We start from the raw sequence: 22,721 nt of genomic DNA, 5'->3' as shown, positions 1-22,721 counted from the left end.
ACAAGACGCAGAACCTCGTTTGCTTTCGGACGCGAGGCGTGGGACCCACGTGATGGATCGGCTCGGTTCGGGAAACAAGAAAACAATCAACATTGAACCGGAGGCCGCCCGAGCATGGATATAGCAAGAAAGAAAAAAAAAACGCACCTAAAACATAAAAAAACGCAGACGATCAACGAAAAAGGGGGTGCAACACGAGGACTTCCCAGGGGGTCACCCATCCTAGTACTACTCTCGCCCAAGCACGATTAACTGCGGAGTTCTGATGGGATCCGGTGCATTAGTGCTGGTATGATCGCACCCGAAATACTATCCATGCTTATTGTTTTTATGTCTTACAAGACGCAGAACCTCGTTTTCTTTCGGACGCGAGGCGTGGGACCCACGTGATGGATCGGCTCGGTTCGGGAAACAAGAAAACAATCAACATTGAACCGGAGGCCGCCCGAGCATGGATATAGCAAGAAAGAAAAAAAAAACGCACCTAAAACATAAAAAAACGCAGACGGGCAACGAAAAAGGGGGTGCAACACGAGGACTTCCCAGGGGGTCACCCATCCTAGTACTACTCTCGCCCAAGCACGCTTAACAGCGGAGTTCTGATGGGATCCGGTGCATTAGTGCTGGTATGATCGCACCCGAAATACTATCAATGCTTAATGTTTTTATGTCTTACAAGACGCAGAACCTCGTTTGCTTTCGGACGCGAGGCGTGGGACCCACGTGATGGATCGGCTCGGTTCGGGAAACAAGAAAACAATCAACATTGAACCGGAGGCCGCCCGAGCATGGATATAGCAAGAAAGAAAAAAAAAACGCACCTAAAACATAAAAAAACGCAGACGGGCAACGAAAAAGGGGGTGCAACACGAGGACTTCCCAGGGGGTCACCCATCCTAGTACTACTCTCGCCCAAGCACGCTTAACTGCGGAGTTCTGATGGGATCCGGTGCATTAGTGCTGGTATGATCGCACCCGAAATACTATCCATGCTTAATGTTTTTATGTCTTACAAGACGCAGAACCTCGTTTGCTTTCGGACGCGAGGCGTGGGACCCACGTGATGGATCGGCTCGGTTCGGGAAACAAGAAAACAATCAACATTGAACCGGAGGCCGCCCGAGCATGGATATAGCAAGAAAGAAAAAAAAAACGCACCTAAAACATAAAAAAACGCAGACGATCAACGAAAAAGGGGGTGCAACACGAGGACTTCCCAGGGGGTCACCCATCCTAGTACTACTCTCGCCCAAGCACGCTTAACTGCGGAGTTCTGATGGGATCCGGTGCATTAGTGCTGGTATGATCGCACCCGAAATACTATCCATGCTTATTGTTTTTATGTCTTACAAGACGCAGAACCTCGTTTGCTTTCGGACACGAGGCGTGGGACCCACGTGATGGATCGGCTCGGTTCGGGAAACAAGAAAACAATCAACATTGAACCGGAGGCCGCCCGAGCATGGATATAGCAAGAAAGAAAAAAAAAACGCACCTAAAACATAAAAAAACGCAGACGATCAACGAAAAAGGGGGTGCAACACGAGGACTTCCCAGGGGGTCACCCATCCTAGTACTACTCTCGCCCAAGCACGCTTAACTGCGGAGTTCTGATGGGATCCGGTGCATTAGTGCTGGTATGATCGCACCCGAAATACTATCCATGCTTAATGTTTTTATGTCTTACAAGACGCAGAACCTCGTTTGCTTTCGGACGCGAGGCGTGGGACCCACGTGATGGATCGGCTCGGTTCGGGAAACAAGAAAACAATCAACATTGAACCGGAGGCCGCCCGAGCATGGATATAGCAAGAAAGAAAAAAAAAACGCACCTAAAACATAAAAAAACGCAGACGGGCAACGAAAAAGGGGGTGCAACACGAGGACTTCCCAGGGGGTCACCCATCCTAGTACTACTCTCGCCCAAGCACGCTTAACTGCGGAGTTCTGATGGGATCCGGTGCATTAGTGCTGGTATGATCGCACCCGAAATACTATCCATGCTTAATGTTTTTATGTCTTACAAGACGCAGAACCTCGTTTGCTTTCGGACGCGAGGCGTGGGACCCACGTGATGGATCGGCTCGGTTCGGGAAACAAGAAAACAATCAACATTGAACCGGAGGCCGCCCGAGCATGGATATAGCAAGAAAGAAAAAAAAAACGCACCTAAAACATAAAAAAACGCAGACGGGCAACGAAAAAGGGGGTGCAACACGAGGACTTCCCAGGGGGTCACCCATCCTAGTACTACTCTCGCCCAAGCACGCTTAACTGCGGAGTTCTGATGGGATCCGGTGCATTAGTGCTGGTATGATCGCACCCGAAATACTATCCATGCTTAATGTTTTTATGTCTTACAAGACGCAGAACCTCGTTTGCTTTCGGACGCGAGGCGTGGGACCCACGTGATGGATCGGCTCGGTTCGGGAAACAAGAAAACAATCAACATTGAACCGGAGGCCGCCCGAGCATGGATATAGCAAGAAAGAAAAAAAAAAAACGCACCTAAAACATAAAAAAACGCAGACGGGCAACGAAAAAGGGGGTGCAACAAGAGGACTTCCCAGGGGGTCACCCATCCTAGTACTACTCTCGCCCAAGCACGCTTAACTGCGGAGTTCTGATGGGATCCGGTGCATTAGTGCTGGTATGATCGCACCCGAAATACTATCCATGCTTATTGTTTTTATGTCTTACAAGACGCAGAACCTCGTTTGCTTTCGGACACGAGGCGTGGGACCCACGTGATGGATCGGCTCGGTTCGGGAAACAAGAAAACAATCAACATTGAACCGGAGGCCGCCCGAGCATGGATATAGCAAGAAAGAAAAAAAAAACGCACCTAAAACATAAAAAAACGCAGACGATCAACGAAAAAGGGGGTGCAACACGAGGACTTCCCAGGGGGTCACCCATCCTAGTACTACTCTCGCCCAAGCACGCTTAACTGCGGAGTTCTGATGGGATCCGGTGCATTAGTGCTGGTATGATCGCACCCGAAATACTATCCATGCTTAATGTTTTTATGTCTTACAAGACGCAGAACCTCGTTTGCTTTCGGACGCGAGGCGTGGGACCCACGTGATGGATCGGCTCGGTTCGGGAAACAAGAAAACAATCAACATTGAACCGGAGGCCGCCCGAGCATGGATATAGCAAGAAAGAAAAAAAAAAAAACGCACCTAAAACATAATAAAACGCAGACGGGCAACGAAAAAGGGGGTGCAACACGAGGACTTCCCAGGGGGTCACCCATCCTAGTACTACTCTCGCCCAAGCACGCTTAACTGCGGAGTTCTGATGGGATCCGGTGCATTAGTGCTGGTATGATCGCACCCGAAATACTATCCATGCTTATTGTTTTTATGTCTTACAAGACGCAGAACCTCGTTTGCTTTCGGACGCGAGGCGTGGGACCCACGTGATGGATCGGCTCGGTTCGGGAAACAAGAAAACAATCAACATTGAACCGGAGGCCGCCCGAGCATGGATATAGCAAGAAAGAAAAAAAAAACGCACCTAAAACATAAAAAAACGCAGACGATCAACGAAAAAGGGGGTGCAACACGAGGACTTCCCAGGGGGTCACCCATCCTAGTACTACTCTCGCCCAAGCACGATTAACTGCGGAGTTCTGATGGGATCCGGTGCATTAGTGCTGGTATGATCGCACCCGAAATACTATCCATGCTTATTGTTTTTATGTCTTACAAGACGCAGAACCTCGTTTTCTTTCGGACGCGAGGCGTGGGACCCACGTGATGGATCGGCTCGGTTCGGGAAACAAGAAAACAATCAACATTGAACCGGAGGCCGCCCGAGCATGGATATAGCAAGAAAGAAAAAAAAAACGCACCTAAAACATAAAAAAACGCAGACGGGCAACGAAAAAGGGGGTGCAACACGAGGACTTCCCAGGGGGTCACCCATCCTAGTACTACTCTCGCCCAAGCACGCTTAACAGCGGAGTTCTGATGGGATCCGGTGCATTAGTGCTGGTATGATCGCACCCGAAATACTATCCATGCTTAATGTTTTTATGTCTTACAAGACGCAGAACCTCGTTTGCTTTCGGACGCGAGGCGTGGGACCCACGTGATGGATCGGCTCGGTTCGGGAAACAAGAAAACAATCAACATTGAACCGGAGGCCGCCCGAGCATGGATATAGCAAGAAAGAAAAAAAAAACGCACCTAAAACATAAAAAAACGCAGACGGGCAACGAAAAAGGGGGTGCAACACGAGGACTTCCCAGGGGGTCACCCATCCTAGTACTACTCTCGCCCAAGCACGCTTAACTGCGGAGTTCTGATGGGATCCGGTGCATTAGTGCTGGTATGATCGCACCCGAAATACTATCCATGCTTAATGTTTTTATGTCTTACAAGACGCAGAACCTCGTTTGCTTTCGGACGCGAGGCGTGGGACCCACGTGATGGATCGGCTCGGTTCGGGAAACAAGAAAACAATCAACATTGAACCGGAGGCCGCCCGAGCATGGATATAGCAAGAAAGAAAAAAAAAACGCACCTAAAACATAAAAAAACGCAGACGGGCAACGAAAAAGGGGGTGCAACACGAGGACTTCCCAGGGGGTCACCCATCCTAGTACTACTCTCGCCCAAGCACGCTTAACTGCGGAGTTCTGATGGGATCCGGTGCATTAGTGCTGGTATGATCGCACCCGAAATACTATCCATGCTTAATGTTTTTATGTCTTACAAGACGCAGAACCTCGTTTGCTTTCGGACGCGAGGCGTGGGACCCACGTGATGGATCGGCTCGGTTCGGGAAACAAGAAAACAATCAACATTGAACCGGAGGCCGCCCGAGCATGGATATAGCAAGAAAGAAAAAAAAAACGCACCTAAAACATAAAAAAACGCAGACGATCAACGAAAAAGGGGGTGCAACACGAGGACTTCCCAGGGGGTCACCCATCCTAGTACTACTCTCGCCCAAGCACGCTTAACTGCGGAGTTCTGATGGGATCCGGTGCATTAGTGCTGGTATGATCGCACCCGAAATACTATCCATGCTTATTGTTTTTATGTCTTACAAGACGCAGAACCTCGTTTTCTTTCGGACGCGAGGCGTGGGACCCACGTGATGGATCGGCTCGGTTCGGGAAACAAGAAAACAATCAACATTGAACCGGAGGCCGCCCGAGCATGGATATAGCAAGAAAGAAAAAAAAAACGCACCTAAAACATAAAAAAACGCAGACGGGCAACGAAAAAGGGGGTGCAACACGAGGACTTCCCAGGGGGTCACCCATCCTAGTACTACTCTCGCCCAAGCACGCTTAACTGCGGAGTTCTGATGGGATCCGGTGCATTAGTGCTGGTATGATCGCACCCGAAATACTATCCATGCTTATTGTTTTTATGTCTTACAAGACGCAGAACCTCGTTTGCTTTCGGACGCGAGGCGTGGGACCCACGTGATGGATCGGCTCGGTTCGGGAAACAAGAAAACAATCAACATTGAACCGGAGGCCGCCCGAGCATGGATATAGCAAGAAAGAAAAAAAAAACGCACCTAAAACATAAAAAAACGCAGACGGGCAACGAAAAAGGGGGTGCAACACGAGGACTTCCCAGGGGGTCACCCATCCTAGTACTACTCTCGCCCAAGCACGCTTAACTGCGGAGTTCTGATGGGATCCGGTGCATTAGTGCTGGTATGATCGCACCCGAAATACTATCCATGCTTAATGTTTTTATGTCTTACAAGACGCAGAACCTCGTTTGCTTTCGGACGCGAGGCGTGGGACCCACGTGATGGATCGGCTCGGTTCGGGAAACAAGAAAACAATCAACATTGAACCGGAGGCCGCCCGAGCATGGATATAGCAAGAAAGAAAAAAAAAAAACGCACCTAAAACATAAAAAAACGCAGACGGGCAACGAAAAAGGGGGTGCAACACGAGGACTTCCCAGGGGGTCACCCATCCTAGTACTACTCTCGCCCAAGCACGCTTAACTGCGGAGTTCTGATGGGATCCGGTGCATTAGTGCTGGTATGATCGCACCCGAAATACTATCCATGCTTATTGTTTTTATGTCTTACAAGACGCAGAACCTCGTTTGCTTTCGGACACGAGGCGTGGGACCCACGTGATGGATCGGCTCGGTTCGGGAAACAAGAAAACAATCAACATTGAACCGGAGGCCGCCCGAGCATGGATATAGCAAGAAAGAAAAAAAAAACGCACCTAAAACATAAAAAAACGCAGACGATCAACGAAAAAGGGGGTGCAACACGAGGACTTCCCAGGGGGTCACCCATCCTAGTACTACTCTCGCCCAAGCACGCTTAACTGCGGAGTTCTGATGGGATCCGGTGCATTAGTGCTGGTATGATCGCACCCGAAATACTATCCATGCTTAATGTTTTTATGTCTTACAAGACGCAGAACCTCGTTTGCTTTCGGACGCGAGGCGTGGGACCCACGTGATGGATCGGCTCGGTTCGGGAAACAAGAAAACAATCAACATTGAACCGGAGGCCGCCCGAGCATGGATATAGCAAGAAAGAAAAAAAAAAAACGCACCTAAAACATAAAAAAACGCAGACGGGCAACGAAAAAGGGGGTGCAACACGAGGACTTCCCAGGGGGTCACCCATCCTAGTACTACTCTCGCCCAAGCACGCTTAACTGCGGAGTTCTGATGGGATCCGGTGCATTAGTGCTGGTATGATCGCACCCGAAATACTATCCATGCTTATTATTTTTATGTCTTACAAGACGCAGAACCTCGTTTGCTTTCGGACGCGAGGCGTGGGACCCACGTGATGGATCGGCTCGGTTCGGGAAACAAGAAAACAATCAACATTGAACCGGAGGCCGCCCGAGCATGGATATAGCAAGAAAGAAAAAAAAAACGCACCTAAAACATAAAAAAACGCAGACGATCAACGAAAAAGGGGGTGCAACACGAGGACTTCCCAGGGGGTCACCCATCCTAGTACTACTCTCGCCCAAGCACGATTAACTGCGGAGTTCTGATGGGATCCGGTGCATTAGTGCTGGTATGATCGCACCCGAAATACTATCCATGCTTATTGTTTTTATGTCTTACAAGACGCAGAACCTCGTTTTCTTTCGGACGCGAGGCGTGGGACCCACGTGATGGATCGGCTCGGTTCGGGAAACAAGAAAACAATCAACATTGAACCGGAGGCCGCCCGAGCATGGATATAGCAAGAAAGAAAAAAAAAACGCACCTAAAACATAAAAAAACGCAGACGGGCAACGAAAAAGGGGGTGCAACACGAGGACTTCCCAGGGGGTCACCCATCCTAGTACTACTCTCGCCCAAGCACGCTTAACAGCGGAGTTCTGATGGGATCCGGTGCATTAGTGCTGGTATGATCGCACCCGAAATACTATCCATGCTTAATGTTTTTATGTCTTACAAGACGCAGAACCTCGTTTGCTTTCGGACGCGAGGCGTGGGACCCACGTGATGGATCGGCTCGGTTCGGGAAACAAGAAAACAATCAACATTGAACCGGAGGCCGCCCGAGCATGGATATAGCAAGAAAGAAAAAAAAAACGCACCTAAAACATAAAAAAACGCAGACGGGCAACGAAAAAGGGGGTGCAACACGAGGACTTCCCAGGGGGTCACCCATCCTAGTACTACTCTCGCCCAAGCACGCTTAACTGCGGAGTTCTGATGGGATCCGGTGCATTAGTGCTGGTATGATCGCACCCGAAATACTATCCATGCTTAATGTTTTTATGTCTTACAAGACGCAGAACCTCGTTTGCTTTCGGACGCGAGGCGTGGGACCCACGTGATGGATCGGCTCGGTTCGGGAAACAAGAAAACAATCAACATTGAACCGGAGGCCGCCCGAGCATGGATATAGCAAGAAAGAAAAAAAAAACGCACCTAAAACATAAAAAAACGCAGACGATCAACGAAAAAGGGGGTGCAACACGAGGACTTCCCAGGGGGTCACCCATCCTAGTACTACTCTCGCCCAAGCACGCTTAACTGCGGAGTTCTGATGGGATCCGGTGCATTAGTGCTGGTATGATCGCACCCGAAATACTATCCATGCTTATTGTTTTTATGTCTTACAAGACGCAGAACCTCGTTTTCTTTCGGACGCGAGGCGTGGGACCCACGTGATGGATCGGCTCGGTTCGGGAAACAAGAAAACAATCAACATTGAACCGGAGGCCGCCCGAGCATGGATATAGCAAGAAAGAAAAAAAAAACGCACCTAAAACATAAAAAAACGCAGACGGGCAACGAAAAAGGGGGTGCAACACGAGGACTTCCCAGGGGGTCACCCATCCTAGTACTACTCTCGCCCAAGCACGCTTAACTGCGGAGTTCTGATGGGATCCGGTGCATTAGTGCTGGTATGATCGCACCCGAAATACTATCCATGCTTAATGTTTTTATGTCTTACAAGACGCAGAACCTCGTTTGCTTTCGGACGCGAGGCGTGGGACCCACGTGATGGATCGGCTCGGTTCGGGAAACAAGAAAACAATCAACATTGAACCGGAGGCCGCCCGAGCATGGATATAGCAAGAAAGAAAAAAAAAACGCACCTAAAACATAAAAAAACGCAGACGGGCAACGAAAAAGGGGGTGCAACACGAGGACTTCCCAGGGGGTCACCCATCCTAGTACTACTCTCGCCCAAGCACGCTTAACTGCGGAGTTCTGATGGGATCCGGTGCATTAGTGCTGGTATGATCGCACCCGAAATACTATCCATGCTTAATGTTTTTATGTCTTACAAGACGCAGAACCTCGTTTGCTTTCGGACGCGAGGCGTGGGACCCACGTGATGGATCGGCTCGGTTCGGGAAACAAGAAAACAATCAACATTGAACCGGAGGCCGCCCGAGCATGGATATAGCAAGAAAGAAAAAAAAAAAAACGCACCTAAAACATAAAAAAACGCAGACGGGCAACGAAAAAGGGGGTGCAACACGAGGACTTCCCAGGGGGTCACCCATCCTAGTACTACTCTCGCCCAAGCACGCTTAACTGCGGAGTTCTGATGGGATCCGGTGCATTAGTGCTGGTATGATCGCACCCGAAATACTATCCATGCTTATTGTTTTTATGTCTTACAAGACGCAGAACCTCGTTTGCTTTCGGACGCGAGGCGTGGGACCCACGTGATGGATCGGCTCGGTTCGGGAAACAAGAAAACAATCAACATTGAACCGGAGGCCGCCCGAGCATGGATATAGCAAGAAAGAAAAAAAAAACGCACCTAAAACATAAAAAAACGCAGACGATCAACGAAAAAGGGGGTGCAACACGAGGACTTCCCAGGGGGTCACCCATCCTAGTACTACTCTCGCCCAAGCACGCTTAACTGCGGAGTTCTGATGGGATCCGGTGCATTAGTGCTGGTATGATCGCACCCGAAATACTATCCATGCTTAATGTTTTTATGTCTTACAAGACGCAGAACCTCGTTTGCTTTCGGACGCGAGGCGTGGGACCCACGTGATGGATCGGCTCGGTTCGGGAAACAAGAAAACAATCAACATTGAACCGGAGGCCGCCCGAGCATGGATATAGCAAGAAAGAAAAAAAAAAAACGCACCTAAAACATAAAAAAACGCAGACGGGCAACGAAAAAGGGGGTGCAACACGAGGACTTCCCAGGGGGTCACCCATCCTAGTACTACTCTCGCCCAAGCACGCTTAACTGCGGAGTTCTGATGGGATCCGGTGCATTAGTGCTGGTATGATCGCACCCAAAATACTATCCATGCTTATTGTTTTTATGTCTTACAAGACGCAGAACCTCGTTTGCTTTCGGACGCGAGGCGTGGGACCCACGTGATGGATCGGCTCGGTTCGGGAAACAAGAAAACAATCAACATTGAACCGGAGGCCGCCCGAGCATGGATATAGCAAGAAAGAAAAAAAAAACGCACCTAAAACATAAAAAAACGCAGACGATCAACGAAAAAGGGGGTGCAACACGAGGACTTCCCAGGGGGTCACCCATCCTAGTACTACTCTCGCCCAAGCACGCTTAACTGCGGAGTTCTGATGGGATCCGGTGCATTAGTGCTGGTATGATCGCACCCGAAATACTATCCATGCTTATTGTTTTTATGTCTTACAAGACGCAGAACCTCGTTTGCTTTCGGACGTGAGGCGTGGGACCCACGTGATGGATCGGCTCGGTTCGGGAAACAAGAAAACAATCAACATTGAACCGGAGGCCGCCCGAGCATGGATATAGCAAGAAAGAAAAAAAAAACGCACCTAAAACATAAAAAAACGCAGACGGGCAACGAAAAAGGGGGTGCAACACGAGGACTTCCCAGGGGGTCACCCATCCTAGTACTACTCTCGCCCAAGCACGCTTAACTGCGGAGTTCTGATGGGATCCGGTGCATTAGTGCTGGTATGATCGCACCCGAAATACTATCCATGCTTAATGTTTTTATGTCTTACAAGACGCAGAACCTCGTTTTCTTTCGGACGCGAGGCGTGGGACCCACGTGATGGATCGGCTCGGTTCGGGAAACAAGAAAACAATCAACATTGAACCGGAGGCCGCCCGAGCATGGATATAGCAAGAAAGAAAAAAAAAAAAAAAACGCACCTAAAACATAAAAAAACGCAGACGGGCAACGAAAAAGGGGGTGCAACACGAGGACTTCCCAGGGGGTCACCCATCCTAGTACTACTCTCGCCCAAGCACGCTTAACTGCGGAGTTCTGATGGGATCCGGTGCATTAGTGCTGGTATGATCGCACCCGAAATACTATCCATGCTTAATGTTTTTATGTCTTACAAGACGCAGAACCTCGTTTGCTTTCGGACGCGAGGCGTGGGACCCACGTGATGGATCGGCTCGGTTCGGGAAACAAGAAAACAATCAACATTGAACCGGAGGCCGCCCGAGCATGGATATAGCAAGAAAGAAAAAAAAAACGCACCTAAAACATAAAAAAACGCAGACGGGCAACGAAAAAGGGGGTGCAACACGAGGACTTCCCAGGGGGTCACCCATCCTAGTACTACTCTCGCCCAAGCACGCTTAACTGCGGAGTTCTGATGGGATCCGGTGCATTAGTGCTGGTATGATCGCACCCGAAATACTATCCATGCTTAATGTTTTTATGTCTTACAAGACGCAGAACCTCGTTTGCTTTCGGACGCGAGGCGTGGGACCCACGTGATGGATCGGCTCGGTTCGGGAAACAAGAAAACAAATCAACATTGAACCGGAGGCCGCCCGAGCATGGATATAGCAAGAAAGAAAAAAAAAAAAACGCACCTAAAACATAAAAAAACGCAGACGGGCAACGAAAAAGGGGGTGCAACACGAGGACTTCCCAGGGGGTCACCCATCCTAGTACTACTCTCGCCCAAGCACGCTTAACTGCGGAGTTCTGATGGGATCCGGTGCATTAGTGCTGGTATGATCGCACCCGAAATACTATCCATGCTTATTGTTTTTATGTCTTACAAGACGCAGAACCTCGTTTGCTTTCGGACACGAGGCGTGGGACCCACGTGATGGATCGGCTCGGTTCGGGAAACAAGAAAACAATCAACATTGAACCGGAGGCCGCCCGAGCATGGATATAGCAAGAAAGAAAAAAAAAACGCACCTAAAACATAAAAAAACGCAGACGATCAACGAAAAAGGGGGTGCAACACGAGGACTTCCCAGGGGGTCACCCATCCTAGTACTACTCTCGCCCAAGCACGCTTAACTGCGGAGTTCTGATGGGATCCGGTGCATTAGTGCTGGTATGATCGCACCCGAAATACTATCCATGCTTAATGTTTTTATGTCTTACAAGACGCAGAACCTCGTTTGCTTTCGGACGCGAGGCGTGGGACCCACGTGATGGATCGGCTCGGTTCGGGAAACAAGAAAACAATCAACATTGAACCGGAGGCCGCCCGAGCATGGATATAGCAAGAAAGAAAAAAAAAACGCACCTAAAACATAAAAAAACGCAGACGGGCAACGAAAAAGGGGGTGCAACACGAGGACTTCCCAGGGGGTCACCCATCCTAGTACTACTCTCGCCCAAGCACGCTTAACTGCGGAGTTCTGATGGGATCCGGTGCATTAGTGCTGGTATGATCGCACCCGAAATACTATCCATGCTTAATGTTTTTATGTCTTACAAGACGCAGAACCTCGTTTGCTTTCGGACGCGAGGCGTGGGACCCACGTGATGGATCGGCTCGGTTCGGGAAACAAGAAAACAATCAACATTGAACCGGAGGCCGCCCGAGCATGGATATAGCAAGAAAGAAAAAAAAAAAACGCACCTAAAACATAAAAAAACGCAGACGGGCAACGAAAAAGGGGGTGCAACACGAGGACTTCCCAGGGGGTCACCCATCCTAGTACTACTCTCGCCCAAGCACGCTTAACTGCGGAGTTCTGATGGGATCCGGTGCATTAGTGCTGGTATGATCGCACCCGAAATACTATCCATGCTTAATGTTTTTATGTCTTACAAGACGCAGAACCTCGTTTGCTTTCGGACGCGAGGCGTGGGACCCACGTGATGGATCGGCTCGGTTCGGGAAACAAGAAAACAATCAACATTGAACCGGAGGCCGCCCGAGCATGGATATAGCAAGAAAGAAAAAAAAAACGCACCTAAAACATAAAAAAACGCAGACGGGCAACGAAAAAGGGGGTGCAACACGAGGACTTCCCAGGGGGTCACCCATCCTAGTACTACTCTCGCCCAAGCACGCTTAACTGCGGAGTTCTGATGGGATCCGGTGCATTAGTGCTGGTATGATCGCACCCGAAATACTATCCATGCTTATTGTTTTTATGTCTTACAAGACGCAGAACCTCGTTTGCTTTCGGACGCGAGGCGTGGGACCCACGTGATGGATCGGCTCGGTTCGGGAAACAAGAAAACAATCAACATTGAACCGGAGGCCGCCCGAGCATGGATATAGCAAGAAAGAAAAAAAAAACGCACCTAAAACATAAAAAAACGCAGACGATCAACGAAAAAGGGGGTGCAACACGAGGACTTCCCAGGGGGTCACCCATCCTAGTACTACTCTCGCCCAAGCACGCTTAACTGCGGAGTTCTGATGGGATCCGGTGCATTAGTGCTGGTATGATCGCACCCGAAATACTATCCATGCTTAATGTTTTTATGTCTTACAAGACGCAGAACCTCGTTTGCTTTCGGACGCGAGGCGTGGGACCCACGTGATGGATCGGCTCGGTTCGGGAAACAAGAAAACAATCAACATTGAACCGGAGGCCGCCCGAGCATGGATATAGCAAGAAAGAAAAAAAAAAAAACGCACCTAAAACATAAAAAAACGCAGACGGGCAACGAAAAAGGGGGTGCAACACGAGGACTTCCCAGGGGGTCACCCATCCTAGTACTACTCTCGCCCAAGCACGCTTAACTGCGGAGTTCTGATGGGATCCGGTGCATTAGTGCTGGTATGATCGCACCCGAAATACTATCCATGCTTATTGTTTTTATGTCTTACAAGACGCAGAACCTCGTTTGCTTTCGGACGCGAGGCGTGGGACCCACGTGATGGATCGGCTCGGTTCGGGAAACAAGAAAACAATCAACATTGAACCGGAGGCCGCCCGAGCATGGATATAGCAAGAAAGAAAAAAAAAACGCACCTAAAACATAAAAAAACGCAGACGATCAACGAAAAAGGGGGTGCAACACGAGGACTTCCCAGGGGGTCACCCATCCTAGTACTACTCTCGCCCAAGCACGCTTAACTGCGGAGTTCTGATGGGATCCGGTGCATTAGTGCTGGTATGATCGCACCCGAAATACTATCCATGCTTATTGTTTTTATGTCTTACAAGACGCAGAACCTCGTTTTCTTTCGGACGCGAGGCGTGGGACCCACGTGATGGATCGGCTCGGTTCGGGAAACAAGAAAACAATCAACATTGAACCGGAGGCCGCCCGAGCATGGATATAGCAAGAAAGAAAAAAAAAACGCACCTAAAACATAAAAAAACGCAGACGGGCAACGAAAAAGGGGGTGCAACACGAGGACTTCCCAGGGGGTCACCCATCCTAGTACTACTCTCGCCCAAGCACGCTTAACTGCGGAGTTCTGATGGGATCCGGTGCATTAGTGCTGGTATGATCGCACCCGAAATACTATCCATGCTTAATGTTTTTATGTCTTACAAGACGCAGAACCTCGTTTGCTTTCGGACGCGAGGCGTGGGACCCACGTGATGGATCGGCTCGGTTCGAGAAACAAGAAAACAATCAACATTGAACCGGAGGCCGCCCGAGCATGGATATAGCAAGAAAGAAAAAAAAAACGCACCTAAAACATAAAAAAACGCAGACGGGCAACGAAAAAGGGGGTGCAACACGAGGACTTCCCAGGGGGTCACCCATCCTAGTACTACTCTCGCCCAAGCACGCTTAACTGCGGAGTTCTGATGGGATCCGGTGCATTAGTGCTGGTATGATCGCACCCGAAATACTATCCATGCTTAATGTTTTTATGTCTTACAAGACGCAGAACCTCGTTTGCTTTCGGACGCGAGGCGTGGGACCCACGTGATGGATCGGCTCGGTTCGGGAAACAAGAAAACAATCAACATTGAACCGGAGGCCGCCCGAGCATGGATATAGCAAGAAAGAAAAAAAAAAAAACGCACCTAAAACATAAAAAAACGCAGACGGGCAACGAAAAAGGGGGTGCAACACGAGGACTTCCCAGGGGGTCACCCATCCTAGTACTACTCTCGCCCAAGCACGCTTAACTGCGGAGTTCTGATGGGATCCGGTGCATTAGTGCTGGTATGATCGCACCCGAAATACTATCCATGCTTATTGTTTTTATGTCTTACAAGACGCAGAACCTCGTTTGCTTTCGGACGCGAGGCGTGGGACCCACGTGATGGATCGGCTCGGTTCGGGAAACAAGAAAACAATCAACATTGAACCGGAGGCCGCCCGAGCATGGATATAGCAAGAAAGAAAAAAAAAACGCACCTAAAACATAAAAAAACGCAGACGATCAACGAAAAAGGGGGTGCAACACGAGGACTTCCCAGGGGGTCACCCATCCTAGTACTACTCTCGCCCAAGCACGCTTAACTGCGGAGTTCTGATGGGATCCGGTGCATTAGTGCTGGTATGATCGCACCCGAAATACTATCCATGCTTAATGTTTTTATGTCTTACAAGACGCAGAAGCTCGTTTGCTTTCGGACGCGAGGCGTGGGACCCACGTGATGGATCGGCTCGGTTCGGGAAACAAGAAAACAATCAACATTGAACCGGAGGCCGCCCGAGCATGGATATAGCAAGAAAGAAAAAAAAAAAACGCACCTAAAACATAAAAAAACGCAGACGGGCAACGAAAAAGGGGGTGCAACACGAGGACTTCCCAGGGGGTCACCCATCCTAGTACTACTCTCGCCCAAGCACGCTTAACTGCGGAGTTCTGATGGGATCCGGTGCATTAGTGCTGGTATGATCGCACCCGAAATACTATCCATGCTTATTGTTTTTATGTCTTACAAGACGCAGAACCTCGTTTGCTTTCGGACGCGAGGCGTGGGACCCACGTGATGGATCGGCTCGGTTCGGGAAACAAGAAAACAATCAACATTGAACCGGAGGCCGCCCGAGCATGGATATAGCAAGAAAGAAAAAAAAAACGCACCTAAAACATAAAAAAACGCAGACGATCAACGAAAAAGGGGGTGCAACACGAGGACTTCCCAGGGGGTCACCCATCCTAGTACTACTCTCGCCCAAGCACGCTTAACTGCGGAGTTCTGATGGGATCCGGTGCATTAGTGCTGGTATGATCGCACCCGAAATACTATCCATGCTTATTGTTTTTATGTCTTACAAGACGCAGAACCTCGTTTTCTTTCGGACGCGAGGCGTGGGACCCACGTGATGGATCGGCTCGGTTCGGGAAACAAGAAAACAATCAACATTGAACCGGAGGCCGCCCGAGCATGGATATAGCAAGAAAGAAAAAAAAAACGCACCTAAAACATAAAAAAACGCAGACGGGCAACGAAAAAGGGGGTGCAACACGAGGACTTCCCAGGGGGTCACCCATCCTAGTACTACTCTCGCCCAAGCACGCTTAACTGCGGAGTTCTGATGGGATCCGGTGCATTAGTGCTGGTATGATCGCACCCGAAATACTATCCATGCTTATTGTTTTTATGTCTTACAAGACGCAGAACCTCGTTTTCTTTCGGACGCGAGGCGTGGGACCCACGTGATGGATCGGCTCGGTTCGGGAAACAAGAAAACAATCAACATTGAACCGGAGGCCGCCCGAGCATGGATATAGCAAGAAAGAAAAAAAAAACGCACCTAAAACATAAAAAAACGCAGACGGGCAACGAAAAAGGGGGTGCAACACGAGGACTTCCCAGGGGGTCACCCATCCTAGTACTACTCTCGCCCAAGCACGCTTAACTGCGGAGTTCTGATGGGATCCGGTGCATTAGTGCTGGTATGATCGCACCCGAAATACTATCCATGCTTATTGTTTTTATGTCTTACAAGACGCAGAACCTCGTTTTCTTTCGGACGCGAGGCGTGGGACCCACGTGATGGATCGGCTCGGTTCGGGAAACAAGAAAACAATCAACATTGAACCGGAGGCCGCCCGAGCATGGATATAGCAAGAAAGAAAAAAAAAACGCACCTAAAACATAAAAAAACGCAGACGGGCAACGAAAAAGGGGGTGCAACACGAGGACTTCCCAGGGGGTCACCCATCCTAGTACTACTCTCGCCCAAGCACGCTTAACTGCGGAGTTCTGATGGGATCCGGTGCATTAGTGCTGGTATGATCGCACCCGAAATACTATCCATGCTTAATGTTTTTATGTCTTACAAGACGCAGAACCTCGTTTGCTTTCGGACGCGAGGCGTGGGACCCACGTGATGGATCGGCTCGGTTCGGGAAACAAGAAAACAATCAACATTGAACCGGAGGCCGCCCGAGCATGGATATAGCAAGAAAGAAAAAAAAAACGCACCTAAAACATAAAAAAACGCAGACGGGCAACGAAAAAGGGGGTGCAACACGAGGACTTCCCAGGGGGTCACCCATCCTAGTACTACTCTCGCCCAAGCACGCTTAACTGCGGAGTTCTGATGGGATCCGGTGCATTAGTGCTGGTATGATCGCACCCGAAATACTATCCATGCTTATTGTTTTTATGTCTTACAAGACGCAGAACCTCGTTTGCTTTCGGACGCGAGGCGTGGGACCCACGTGATGGATCGGCTCGGTTCGGGAAACAAGAAAACAATCAACATTGAACCGGAGGCCGCCCGAGCATGGATATAGCAAGAAAGAAAAAAAAAAACGCACCTAAAACATAAAAAAACGCAGACGATCAACGAAAAAGGGGGTGCAACACGAGGACTTCCCAGGGGGTCACCCATCCTAGTACTACTCTCGCCCAAGCACGCTTAACTGCGGAGTTCTGATGGGATCCGGTGCATTAGTGCTGGTATGATCGCACCCGAAATACTATCCATGCTTAATGTTTTTATGTCTTACAAGACGCAGAACCTCGTTTGCTTTCGGACGCGAGGCGTGGGACCCACGTGATGGATCGGCTCGGTTCGGGAAACAAGAAAACAATCAACATTGAACCGGAGGCCGCCCGAGCATGGATATAGCAAGAAAGAAAAAAAAAAAACGCACCTAAAACATAAAAAAACGCAGACGGGCAACGAAAAAGGGGGTGCAACACGAGGACTTCCCAGGGGGTCACCCATCCTAGTACTACTCTCGCCCAAGCACGCTTAACTGCGGAGTTCTGATGGGATCCGGTGCATTAGTGCTGGTATGATCGCACCCGAAATACTATCCATGCTTATTGTTTTTATGTCCTACAAGACGCAGAACCTCGTTTGCTTTCGGACGCGAGGCGTGGGACCCACGTGATGGATCGGCTCGGTTCGGGAAACAAGAAAACAATCAACATTGAACCGGAGGCCGCCCGAGCATGGATATAGCAAGAAAGAAAAAAAAAACGCACCTAAAACATAAAAAAACGCAGACGGGCAACGAAAAAGGGGGTGCAACACGAGGACTTCCCAGGGGGTCACCCATCCTAGTACTACTCTCGCCCAAGCACGCTTAACTGCGGAGTTCTGATGGGATCCGGTGCATTAGTGCTGGTATGATCGCACCCGAAATACTATCCATGCTTATTGTTTTTATGTCCTACAAGACGCAGAACCTCGTTTGCTTTCGGACGCGAGGCGTGGGACCCACGTGATGGATCGGCTCGGTTCGGGAAACAAGAAAACAATCAACATTGAACCGGAGGCCGCCCGAGCATGGATATAGCAAGAAAGAAAAAAAAAACGCACCTAAAACATAAAAAAACGCAGACGGGCAACGAAAAAGGGGGTGCAACACGAGGACTTCCCAGGGGGTCACCCATCCTAGTACTACTCTCGCCCAAGCACGCTTAACTGCGGAGTTCTGATGGGATCCGGTGCATTAGTGCTGGTATGATCGCACCCGAAATACTATCCATGCTTATTGTTTTTATGTACTACAAGACGCAGAACCTCGTTTGCTTTCGGACGCGAGGCGTGGGACCCACGTGATGGATCGGCTCGGTTCGGGAAACAAGAAAACAATCAACATTGAACCGGAGGCCGCCCGAGCATGGATATAGCAAGAAAGGAAAAAAAAACGCACCTAAAACATAAAAAAACGCAGACGGGCAACGAAAAAGGGGGTGCAACACGAGGACTTCCCAGGGGGTCACCCATCCTAGTACTACTCTCGCCCAAGCACGCTTAACTGCGGAGTTCTGATGGGATCCGGTGCATTAGTGCTGGTATGATCGCACCCGAAATACTATCCATGCTTATTGTTTTTATGTACTACAAGACGCAGAACCTCGTTTGCTTTCGGACGCGAGGCGTGGGACCCACGTGATGGATCGGCTCGGTTCGGGAAACAAGAAAACAATCAACATTGAACCGGAGGCCGCCCGAGCATGGATATAGCAAGAAAGAAAAAAAAAACGCACCTAAAACATAAAAAAACGCAGACGGGCAACGAAAAAGGGGGTGCAACACGAGGACTTCCCAGGGGGTCACCCATCCTAGTACTACTCTCGCCCAAGCACGCTTAACTGCGGAGTTCTGATGGGATCCGGTGCATTAGTGCTGGTATGATCGCACCCGAAATACTATCCATGCTTATTGTTTTTATGTCTTACAAGACGCAGAACCTCGTTTGCTTTCGGACGCGAGGCGTGGGACCCACGTGATGGATCGGCTCGGTTCGGGAAACAAGAAAACAATCAACATTGAACCGGAGGCCGCCCGAGCATGGATATAGCAAGAAAGAAAAAAAAAACGCACCTAAAACATAAAAAAACGCAGACGATCAACGAAAAAGGGGGTGCAACACGAGGACTTCCCAGGGGATCACCCATCCTAGTACTACTCTCGCCCAAGCACGCTTAACTGCGGAGTTCTGATGGGATCCGGTGCATTAGTGCTGGTATGATCGCACCCGAAATACTATCCATGCTTATTGTTTTTATGTCTTACAAGACGCAGAACCTCGTTTGCTTTCGGACGCGAGGCGTGGGACCCACGTGATGGATCGGCTCGGTTCGGGAAACAAGAAAACAATCAACATTGAACCGGAGGCCGCCCGAGCATGGATATAGCAAGAAAGAAAAAAAAAACGCACCTAAAACATAAAAAAACGCAGACGGGCAACGAAAAAGGGGGTGCAACACGAGGACTTCCCAGGGGGTCACCCATCCTAGTACTACTCTCGCCCAAGCACGCTTAACTGCGGAGTTCTGATGGGATCCGGTGCATTAGTGCTGGTATGATCGCACCCGAAATACTATCCATGCTTATTGTTTTTATGTACTACAAGACGCAGAACCTCGTTTGCTTTCGGACGCGAGGCGTGGGACCCACGTGATGGATCGGCTCGGTTCGGGAAACAAGAAAACAATCAACATTGAACCGGAGGCCGCCCGAGCATGGATATAGCAAGAAAGGAAAAAAAAACGCACCTAAAACATAAAAAAACGCAGACGGGCAACGAAAAAGGGGGTGCAACACGAGGACTTCCCAGGGGGTCACCCATCCTAGTACTACTCTCGCCCAAGCACGCTTAACTGCGGAGTTCTGATGGGATCCGGTGCATTAGTGCTGGTATGATCGCACCCGAAATACTATCCATGCTTATTGTTTTTATGTACTACAAGACGCAGAACCTCGTTTGCTTTCGGACGCGAGGCGTGGGACCCACGTGATGGATCGGCTCGGTTCGGGAAACAAGAAAACAATCAACATTGAACCGGAGGCCGCCCGAGCATGGATATAGCAAGAAAGAAAAAAAAAACGCACCTAAAACATAAAAAAACGCAGACGGGCAACGAAAAAGGGGGTGCAACACGAGGACTTCCCAGGGGGTCACCCATCCTAGTACTACTCTCGCCCAAGCACGCTTAACTGCGGAGTTCTGATGGGATCCGGTGCATTAGTGCTGGTATGATCGCACCCGAAATACTATCCATGCTTATTGTTTTTATGTCTTACAAGACGCAGAACCTCGTTTGCTTTCGGACGCGAGGCGTGGGACCCACGTGATGGATCGGCTCGGTTCGGGAAACAAGAAAACAATCAACATTGAACCGGAGGCCGCCCGAGCATGGATATAGCAAGAAAGAAAAAAAAAACGCACCTAAAACATAAAAAAACGCAGACGATCAACGAAAAAGGGGGTGCAACACGAGGACTTCCCAGGGGATCACCCATCCTAGTACTACTCTCGCCCAAGCACGCTTAACTGCGGAGTTCTGATGGGATCCGGTGCATTAGTGCTAGTATGATCGCACCCGAAATACTATCCATGCTTATTGTTTTTATGTCTTACAAGACGCAGAACCTCGTTTTCTTTCGGACGCGAGGCGTGGGACCCACGTGATGGATCGGCTCGGTTCGGGAAACAAGAAAACAATCAACATTGAACCGGAGGCCGCCCGAGCATGGATATAGCAAGAAAGAAAAAAAAAACGCACCTAAAACATAAAAAAACGCAGACGGGCAACGAAAAAGGGGGTGCAACACGAGGACTTCCCAGGGGGTCACCCATCCTAGTACTACTCTCGCCCAAGCACGCTTAACTGCGGAGTTCTGATGGGATCCGGTGCATTAGTGCTGGTATGATCGCACCCGAAATACTATCCATGCTTATTGTTTTTATGTCCTACAAGACGCAGAACCTCGTTTGCTTTCGGACGCGAGGCGTGGGACCCACGTGATGGATCGGCTCGGTTCGGGAAACAAGAAAACAATCAACATTGAACCGGAGGCCGCCCGAGCATGGATATAGCAAGAAAGAAAAAAAAAACGCACCTAAAACATAAAAAAACGCAGACGGGCAACGAAAAAGGGGGTGCAACACGAGGACTTCCCAGGGGGTCACCCATCCTAGTACTACTCTCGCCCAAGCACGCTTAACTGCGGAGTTCTGATGGGATCCGGTGCATTAGTGCTGGTATGATCGCACCCGAAATACTATCCATGCTTATTGTTTTTATGTCCTACAAGACGCAGAACCTCGTTTGCTTTCGGACGCGAGGCGTGGGACCCACGTGATGGATCGGCTCGGTTCGGGAAACAAGAAAACAATCAACATTGAACCGGAGGCCGCCCGAGCATGGATATAGCAAGAAAGAAAAAAAAAAACGCACCTAAAACATAAAAAAACGCAGACGGGCAACGAAAAAGGGGGTGCAACACGAGGACTTCCCAGGGGGTCACCCATCCTAGTACTACTCTCGCCCAAGCACGCTTAACTGCGGAGTTCTGATGGGATCCGGTGCATTAGTGCTGGTATGATCGCACCCGAAATACTATCCATGCTTATTGTTTTTATGTCCTACAAGACGCAGAACCTCGTTTGCTTTCGGACGCGAGGCGTGGGACCCACGTGATGGATCGGCTCGGTTCGGGAAACAAGAAAACAATCAACATTGAACCGGAGGCCGCCCGAGCATGGATATAGCAAGAAAGAAAAAAAAAACGCACCTAAAACATAAAAAAACGCAGACGGGCAACGAAAAAGGGGGTGCAACACGAGGACTTCCCAGGGGGTCACCCATCCTAGTACTACTCTCGCCCAAGCACGCTTAACTGCGGAGTTCTGATGGGATCCGGTGCATTAGTGCTGGTATGATCGCACCCGAAATACTATCCATGCTTATTGTTTTTATGTCCTACAAGACGCAGAACCTCGTTTGCTTTCGGACGCGAGGCGTGGGACCCACGTGATGGATCGGCTCGGTTCGGGAAACAAGAAAACAATCAACATTGAACCGGAGGCCGCCCGAGCATGGATATAGCAAGAAAGAAAAAAAAAACGCACCTAAAACATAAAAAAACGCAGACGGGCAACGAAAAAGGGGGTGCAACACGAGGACTTCCCAGGGGGTCACCCATCCTAGTACTACTCTCGCCCAAGCACGCTTAACTGCGGAGTTCTGATGGGATCCGGTGCATTAGTGCTGGTATGATCGCACCCGAAATACTATCCATGCTTATTGTTTTTATGTACTACAAGACGCAGAACCTCGTTTGCTTTCGGACGCGAGGCGTGGGACCCACGTGATGGATCGGCTCGGTTCGGGAAACAAGAAAACAATCAACATTGAACCGGAGG

General features: G+C 49.5%; 67 non-coding genes across 67 annotated transcripts; all 67 read right to left on the bottom strand.

Moving 5' to 3' along the window:
- Window positions 1–184: 184 nt before the first annotated feature.
- Window positions 185–303, bottom strand: LOC145025714 (5S ribosomal RNA). The gene has a single exon (XR_013673716.1). It is a non-coding gene; the product is annotated as a 5S ribosomal RNA (ribosomal RNA).
- Window positions 304–521: 218 nt separating this feature from the next.
- Window positions 522–640, bottom strand: LOC145025808 (5S ribosomal RNA). The gene has a single exon (XR_013673804.1). It is a non-coding gene; the product is annotated as a 5S ribosomal RNA (ribosomal RNA).
- Window positions 641–858: 218 nt separating this feature from the next.
- LOC145021031 (5S ribosomal RNA) lies at window positions 859–977 on the bottom strand. The gene has a single exon (XR_013669203.1). It is a non-coding gene; the product is annotated as a 5S ribosomal RNA (ribosomal RNA).
- A 218-nt stretch (window positions 978–1,195) lies between these two features.
- LOC145021020 (5S ribosomal RNA) lies at window positions 1,196–1,314 on the bottom strand. The gene has a single exon (XR_013669192.1). It is a non-coding gene; the product is annotated as a 5S ribosomal RNA (ribosomal RNA).
- Window positions 1,315–1,532: 218 nt separating this feature from the next.
- Window positions 1,533–1,651, bottom strand: LOC145021009 (5S ribosomal RNA). Its single transcript, XR_013669181.1, has one exon. It is a non-coding gene; the product is annotated as a 5S ribosomal RNA (ribosomal RNA).
- A 218-nt stretch (window positions 1,652–1,869) lies between these two features.
- Window positions 1,870–1,988, bottom strand: LOC145020998 (5S ribosomal RNA). Its single transcript, XR_013669171.1, has one exon. It is a non-coding gene; the product is annotated as a 5S ribosomal RNA (ribosomal RNA).
- A 218-nt stretch (window positions 1,989–2,206) lies between these two features.
- LOC145020987 (5S ribosomal RNA) lies at window positions 2,207–2,325 on the bottom strand. The gene has a single exon (XR_013669160.1). It is a non-coding gene; the product is annotated as a 5S ribosomal RNA (ribosomal RNA).
- A 220-nt stretch (window positions 2,326–2,545) lies between these two features.
- Window positions 2,546–2,664, bottom strand: LOC145026478 (5S ribosomal RNA). The gene has a single exon (XR_013674450.1). It is a non-coding gene; the product is annotated as a 5S ribosomal RNA (ribosomal RNA).
- Window positions 2,665–2,882: 218 nt separating this feature from the next.
- Window positions 2,883–3,001, bottom strand: LOC145020976 (5S ribosomal RNA). The gene has a single exon (XR_013669151.1). It is a non-coding gene; the product is annotated as a 5S ribosomal RNA (ribosomal RNA).
- A 221-nt stretch (window positions 3,002–3,222) lies between these two features.
- On the bottom strand, window positions 3,223–3,341 carry LOC145020954 (5S ribosomal RNA). The gene has a single exon (XR_013669129.1). It is a non-coding gene; the product is annotated as a 5S ribosomal RNA (ribosomal RNA).
- A 218-nt stretch (window positions 3,342–3,559) lies between these two features.
- Window positions 3,560–3,678, bottom strand: LOC145025713 (5S ribosomal RNA). Its single transcript, XR_013673715.1, has one exon. It is a non-coding gene; the product is annotated as a 5S ribosomal RNA (ribosomal RNA).
- Window positions 3,679–3,896: 218 nt separating this feature from the next.
- Window positions 3,897–4,015, bottom strand: LOC145025807 (5S ribosomal RNA). Its single transcript, XR_013673803.1, has one exon. It is a non-coding gene; the product is annotated as a 5S ribosomal RNA (ribosomal RNA).
- Window positions 4,016–4,233: 218 nt separating this feature from the next.
- On the bottom strand, window positions 4,234–4,352 carry LOC145020943 (5S ribosomal RNA). The gene has a single exon (XR_013669118.1). It is a non-coding gene; the product is annotated as a 5S ribosomal RNA (ribosomal RNA).
- Window positions 4,353–4,570: 218 nt separating this feature from the next.
- On the bottom strand, window positions 4,571–4,689 carry LOC145020932 (5S ribosomal RNA). Its single transcript, XR_013669107.1, has one exon. It is a non-coding gene; the product is annotated as a 5S ribosomal RNA (ribosomal RNA).
- A 218-nt stretch (window positions 4,690–4,907) lies between these two features.
- On the bottom strand, window positions 4,908–5,026 carry LOC145020921 (5S ribosomal RNA). Its single transcript, XR_013669096.1, has one exon. It is a non-coding gene; the product is annotated as a 5S ribosomal RNA (ribosomal RNA).
- A 218-nt stretch (window positions 5,027–5,244) lies between these two features.
- On the bottom strand, window positions 5,245–5,363 carry LOC145020910 (5S ribosomal RNA). Its single transcript, XR_013669085.1, has one exon. It is a non-coding gene; the product is annotated as a 5S ribosomal RNA (ribosomal RNA).
- Window positions 5,364–5,581: 218 nt separating this feature from the next.
- On the bottom strand, window positions 5,582–5,700 carry LOC145020898 (5S ribosomal RNA). The gene has a single exon (XR_013669074.1). It is a non-coding gene; the product is annotated as a 5S ribosomal RNA (ribosomal RNA).
- Window positions 5,701–5,920: 220 nt separating this feature from the next.
- Window positions 5,921–6,039, bottom strand: LOC145020887 (5S ribosomal RNA). Its single transcript, XR_013669063.1, has one exon. It is a non-coding gene; the product is annotated as a 5S ribosomal RNA (ribosomal RNA).
- A 218-nt stretch (window positions 6,040–6,257) lies between these two features.
- LOC145020876 (5S ribosomal RNA) lies at window positions 6,258–6,376 on the bottom strand. Its single transcript, XR_013669052.1, has one exon. It is a non-coding gene; the product is annotated as a 5S ribosomal RNA (ribosomal RNA).
- Window positions 6,377–6,596: 220 nt separating this feature from the next.
- LOC145020865 (5S ribosomal RNA) lies at window positions 6,597–6,715 on the bottom strand. Its single transcript, XR_013669041.1, has one exon. It is a non-coding gene; the product is annotated as a 5S ribosomal RNA (ribosomal RNA).
- Window positions 6,716–6,933: 218 nt separating this feature from the next.
- On the bottom strand, window positions 6,934–7,052 carry LOC145025712 (5S ribosomal RNA). The gene has a single exon (XR_013673714.1). It is a non-coding gene; the product is annotated as a 5S ribosomal RNA (ribosomal RNA).
- Window positions 7,053–7,270: 218 nt separating this feature from the next.
- Window positions 7,271–7,389, bottom strand: LOC145025806 (5S ribosomal RNA). The gene has a single exon (XR_013673802.1). It is a non-coding gene; the product is annotated as a 5S ribosomal RNA (ribosomal RNA).
- A 218-nt stretch (window positions 7,390–7,607) lies between these two features.
- LOC145020854 (5S ribosomal RNA) lies at window positions 7,608–7,726 on the bottom strand. The gene has a single exon (XR_013669031.1). It is a non-coding gene; the product is annotated as a 5S ribosomal RNA (ribosomal RNA).
- Window positions 7,727–7,944: 218 nt separating this feature from the next.
- On the bottom strand, window positions 7,945–8,063 carry LOC145020832 (5S ribosomal RNA). The gene has a single exon (XR_013669009.1). It is a non-coding gene; the product is annotated as a 5S ribosomal RNA (ribosomal RNA).
- Window positions 8,064–8,281: 218 nt separating this feature from the next.
- LOC145020821 (5S ribosomal RNA) lies at window positions 8,282–8,400 on the bottom strand. The gene has a single exon (XR_013668998.1). It is a non-coding gene; the product is annotated as a 5S ribosomal RNA (ribosomal RNA).
- Window positions 8,401–8,618: 218 nt separating this feature from the next.
- On the bottom strand, window positions 8,619–8,737 carry LOC145020810 (5S ribosomal RNA). Its single transcript, XR_013668987.1, has one exon. It is a non-coding gene; the product is annotated as a 5S ribosomal RNA (ribosomal RNA).
- A 221-nt stretch (window positions 8,738–8,958) lies between these two features.
- Window positions 8,959–9,077, bottom strand: LOC145020799 (5S ribosomal RNA). The gene has a single exon (XR_013668976.1). It is a non-coding gene; the product is annotated as a 5S ribosomal RNA (ribosomal RNA).
- Window positions 9,078–9,295: 218 nt separating this feature from the next.
- Window positions 9,296–9,414, bottom strand: LOC145020788 (5S ribosomal RNA). The gene has a single exon (XR_013668965.1). It is a non-coding gene; the product is annotated as a 5S ribosomal RNA (ribosomal RNA).
- Window positions 9,415–9,634: 220 nt separating this feature from the next.
- LOC145020777 (5S ribosomal RNA) lies at window positions 9,635–9,753 on the bottom strand. The gene has a single exon (XR_013668954.1). It is a non-coding gene; the product is annotated as a 5S ribosomal RNA (ribosomal RNA).
- Window positions 9,754–9,971: 218 nt separating this feature from the next.
- Window positions 9,972–10,090, bottom strand: LOC145020766 (5S ribosomal RNA). The gene has a single exon (XR_013668943.1). It is a non-coding gene; the product is annotated as a 5S ribosomal RNA (ribosomal RNA).
- Window positions 10,091–10,308: 218 nt separating this feature from the next.
- On the bottom strand, window positions 10,309–10,427 carry LOC145020755 (5S ribosomal RNA). The gene has a single exon (XR_013668932.1). It is a non-coding gene; the product is annotated as a 5S ribosomal RNA (ribosomal RNA).
- Window positions 10,428–10,651: 224 nt separating this feature from the next.
- LOC145020744 (5S ribosomal RNA) lies at window positions 10,652–10,770 on the bottom strand. Its single transcript, XR_013668922.1, has one exon. It is a non-coding gene; the product is annotated as a 5S ribosomal RNA (ribosomal RNA).
- A 218-nt stretch (window positions 10,771–10,988) lies between these two features.
- Window positions 10,989–11,107, bottom strand: LOC145020737 (5S ribosomal RNA). Its single transcript, XR_013668915.1, has one exon. It is a non-coding gene; the product is annotated as a 5S ribosomal RNA (ribosomal RNA).
- A 222-nt stretch (window positions 11,108–11,329) lies between these two features.
- On the bottom strand, window positions 11,330–11,448 carry LOC145020717 (5S ribosomal RNA). The gene has a single exon (XR_013668900.1). It is a non-coding gene; the product is annotated as a 5S ribosomal RNA (ribosomal RNA).
- Window positions 11,449–11,666: 218 nt separating this feature from the next.
- On the bottom strand, window positions 11,667–11,785 carry LOC145020706 (5S ribosomal RNA). Its single transcript, XR_013668890.1, has one exon. It is a non-coding gene; the product is annotated as a 5S ribosomal RNA (ribosomal RNA).
- A 218-nt stretch (window positions 11,786–12,003) lies between these two features.
- LOC145020695 (5S ribosomal RNA) lies at window positions 12,004–12,122 on the bottom strand. The gene has a single exon (XR_013668879.1). It is a non-coding gene; the product is annotated as a 5S ribosomal RNA (ribosomal RNA).
- A 220-nt stretch (window positions 12,123–12,342) lies between these two features.
- On the bottom strand, window positions 12,343–12,461 carry LOC145020684 (5S ribosomal RNA). The gene has a single exon (XR_013668868.1). It is a non-coding gene; the product is annotated as a 5S ribosomal RNA (ribosomal RNA).
- Window positions 12,462–12,679: 218 nt separating this feature from the next.
- Window positions 12,680–12,798, bottom strand: LOC145020673 (5S ribosomal RNA). Its single transcript, XR_013668857.1, has one exon. It is a non-coding gene; the product is annotated as a 5S ribosomal RNA (ribosomal RNA).
- A 218-nt stretch (window positions 12,799–13,016) lies between these two features.
- Window positions 13,017–13,135, bottom strand: LOC145020662 (5S ribosomal RNA). Its single transcript, XR_013668846.1, has one exon. It is a non-coding gene; the product is annotated as a 5S ribosomal RNA (ribosomal RNA).
- A 221-nt stretch (window positions 13,136–13,356) lies between these two features.
- LOC145020651 (5S ribosomal RNA) lies at window positions 13,357–13,475 on the bottom strand. The gene has a single exon (XR_013668835.1). It is a non-coding gene; the product is annotated as a 5S ribosomal RNA (ribosomal RNA).
- A 218-nt stretch (window positions 13,476–13,693) lies between these two features.
- Window positions 13,694–13,812, bottom strand: LOC145020640 (5S ribosomal RNA). The gene has a single exon (XR_013668824.1). It is a non-coding gene; the product is annotated as a 5S ribosomal RNA (ribosomal RNA).
- Window positions 13,813–14,030: 218 nt separating this feature from the next.
- LOC145020628 (5S ribosomal RNA) lies at window positions 14,031–14,149 on the bottom strand. Its single transcript, XR_013668813.1, has one exon. It is a non-coding gene; the product is annotated as a 5S ribosomal RNA (ribosomal RNA).
- Window positions 14,150–14,367: 218 nt separating this feature from the next.
- Window positions 14,368–14,486, bottom strand: LOC145020617 (5S ribosomal RNA). Its single transcript, XR_013668802.1, has one exon. It is a non-coding gene; the product is annotated as a 5S ribosomal RNA (ribosomal RNA).
- A 221-nt stretch (window positions 14,487–14,707) lies between these two features.
- LOC145020595 (5S ribosomal RNA) lies at window positions 14,708–14,826 on the bottom strand. Its single transcript, XR_013668780.1, has one exon. It is a non-coding gene; the product is annotated as a 5S ribosomal RNA (ribosomal RNA).
- Window positions 14,827–15,044: 218 nt separating this feature from the next.
- Window positions 15,045–15,163, bottom strand: LOC145020584 (5S ribosomal RNA). The gene has a single exon (XR_013668769.1). It is a non-coding gene; the product is annotated as a 5S ribosomal RNA (ribosomal RNA).
- Window positions 15,164–15,383: 220 nt separating this feature from the next.
- LOC145020573 (5S ribosomal RNA) lies at window positions 15,384–15,502 on the bottom strand. Its single transcript, XR_013668758.1, has one exon. It is a non-coding gene; the product is annotated as a 5S ribosomal RNA (ribosomal RNA).
- A 218-nt stretch (window positions 15,503–15,720) lies between these two features.
- On the bottom strand, window positions 15,721–15,839 carry LOC145020562 (5S ribosomal RNA). The gene has a single exon (XR_013668747.1). It is a non-coding gene; the product is annotated as a 5S ribosomal RNA (ribosomal RNA).
- A 218-nt stretch (window positions 15,840–16,057) lies between these two features.
- Window positions 16,058–16,176, bottom strand: LOC145020551 (5S ribosomal RNA). Its single transcript, XR_013668736.1, has one exon. It is a non-coding gene; the product is annotated as a 5S ribosomal RNA (ribosomal RNA).
- A 218-nt stretch (window positions 16,177–16,394) lies between these two features.
- On the bottom strand, window positions 16,395–16,513 carry LOC145020540 (5S ribosomal RNA). Its single transcript, XR_013668725.1, has one exon. It is a non-coding gene; the product is annotated as a 5S ribosomal RNA (ribosomal RNA).
- Window positions 16,514–16,731: 218 nt separating this feature from the next.
- On the bottom strand, window positions 16,732–16,850 carry LOC145020529 (5S ribosomal RNA). The gene has a single exon (XR_013668715.1). It is a non-coding gene; the product is annotated as a 5S ribosomal RNA (ribosomal RNA).
- A 218-nt stretch (window positions 16,851–17,068) lies between these two features.
- Window positions 17,069–17,187, bottom strand: LOC145020518 (5S ribosomal RNA). The gene has a single exon (XR_013668704.1). It is a non-coding gene; the product is annotated as a 5S ribosomal RNA (ribosomal RNA).
- Window positions 17,188–17,406: 219 nt separating this feature from the next.
- On the bottom strand, window positions 17,407–17,525 carry LOC145020507 (5S ribosomal RNA). Its single transcript, XR_013668694.1, has one exon. It is a non-coding gene; the product is annotated as a 5S ribosomal RNA (ribosomal RNA).
- A 220-nt stretch (window positions 17,526–17,745) lies between these two features.
- On the bottom strand, window positions 17,746–17,864 carry LOC145020496 (5S ribosomal RNA). Its single transcript, XR_013668683.1, has one exon. It is a non-coding gene; the product is annotated as a 5S ribosomal RNA (ribosomal RNA).
- A 218-nt stretch (window positions 17,865–18,082) lies between these two features.
- On the bottom strand, window positions 18,083–18,201 carry LOC145020474 (5S ribosomal RNA). The gene has a single exon (XR_013668662.1). It is a non-coding gene; the product is annotated as a 5S ribosomal RNA (ribosomal RNA).
- A 218-nt stretch (window positions 18,202–18,419) lies between these two features.
- Window positions 18,420–18,538, bottom strand: LOC145020463 (5S ribosomal RNA). The gene has a single exon (XR_013668651.1). It is a non-coding gene; the product is annotated as a 5S ribosomal RNA (ribosomal RNA).
- A 218-nt stretch (window positions 18,539–18,756) lies between these two features.
- LOC145020452 (5S ribosomal RNA) lies at window positions 18,757–18,875 on the bottom strand. The gene has a single exon (XR_013668640.1). It is a non-coding gene; the product is annotated as a 5S ribosomal RNA (ribosomal RNA).
- Window positions 18,876–19,093: 218 nt separating this feature from the next.
- LOC145020441 (5S ribosomal RNA) lies at window positions 19,094–19,212 on the bottom strand. The gene has a single exon (XR_013668629.1). It is a non-coding gene; the product is annotated as a 5S ribosomal RNA (ribosomal RNA).
- A 218-nt stretch (window positions 19,213–19,430) lies between these two features.
- On the bottom strand, window positions 19,431–19,549 carry LOC145025690 (5S ribosomal RNA). Its single transcript, XR_013673693.1, has one exon. It is a non-coding gene; the product is annotated as a 5S ribosomal RNA (ribosomal RNA).
- A 218-nt stretch (window positions 19,550–19,767) lies between these two features.
- LOC145020430 (5S ribosomal RNA) lies at window positions 19,768–19,886 on the bottom strand. Its single transcript, XR_013668618.1, has one exon. It is a non-coding gene; the product is annotated as a 5S ribosomal RNA (ribosomal RNA).
- A 218-nt stretch (window positions 19,887–20,104) lies between these two features.
- Window positions 20,105–20,223, bottom strand: LOC145020419 (5S ribosomal RNA). The gene has a single exon (XR_013668607.1). It is a non-coding gene; the product is annotated as a 5S ribosomal RNA (ribosomal RNA).
- Window positions 20,224–20,441: 218 nt separating this feature from the next.
- Window positions 20,442–20,560, bottom strand: LOC145020408 (5S ribosomal RNA). Its single transcript, XR_013668596.1, has one exon. It is a non-coding gene; the product is annotated as a 5S ribosomal RNA (ribosomal RNA).
- A 218-nt stretch (window positions 20,561–20,778) lies between these two features.
- On the bottom strand, window positions 20,779–20,897 carry LOC145026422 (5S ribosomal RNA). The gene has a single exon (XR_013674396.1). It is a non-coding gene; the product is annotated as a 5S ribosomal RNA (ribosomal RNA).
- Window positions 20,898–21,115: 218 nt separating this feature from the next.
- On the bottom strand, window positions 21,116–21,234 carry LOC145020397 (5S ribosomal RNA). The gene has a single exon (XR_013668586.1). It is a non-coding gene; the product is annotated as a 5S ribosomal RNA (ribosomal RNA).
- Window positions 21,235–21,452: 218 nt separating this feature from the next.
- On the bottom strand, window positions 21,453–21,571 carry LOC145020386 (5S ribosomal RNA). The gene has a single exon (XR_013668575.1). It is a non-coding gene; the product is annotated as a 5S ribosomal RNA (ribosomal RNA).
- A 219-nt stretch (window positions 21,572–21,790) lies between these two features.
- Window positions 21,791–21,909, bottom strand: LOC145020375 (5S ribosomal RNA). Its single transcript, XR_013668564.1, has one exon. It is a non-coding gene; the product is annotated as a 5S ribosomal RNA (ribosomal RNA).
- A 218-nt stretch (window positions 21,910–22,127) lies between these two features.
- On the bottom strand, window positions 22,128–22,246 carry LOC145020353 (5S ribosomal RNA). The gene has a single exon (XR_013668542.1). It is a non-coding gene; the product is annotated as a 5S ribosomal RNA (ribosomal RNA).
- A 218-nt stretch (window positions 22,247–22,464) lies between these two features.
- LOC145020342 (5S ribosomal RNA) lies at window positions 22,465–22,583 on the bottom strand. The gene has a single exon (XR_013668531.1). It is a non-coding gene; the product is annotated as a 5S ribosomal RNA (ribosomal RNA).
- Window positions 22,584–22,721: the final 138 nt, after the last annotated feature.

The sequence above is a fragment of the Lactuca saligna genome, chromosome 1, assembly GCF_052625555.1.
Source record: "Lactuca saligna cultivar CGN05327 chromosome 1, ASM5262555v1, whole genome shotgun sequence".
NCBI lineage: Eukaryota > Viridiplantae > Streptophyta > Magnoliopsida > Asterales > Asteraceae > Lactuca > Lactuca saligna.
This window is presented reverse-complemented; position numbering and strand designations above follow the sequence as displayed.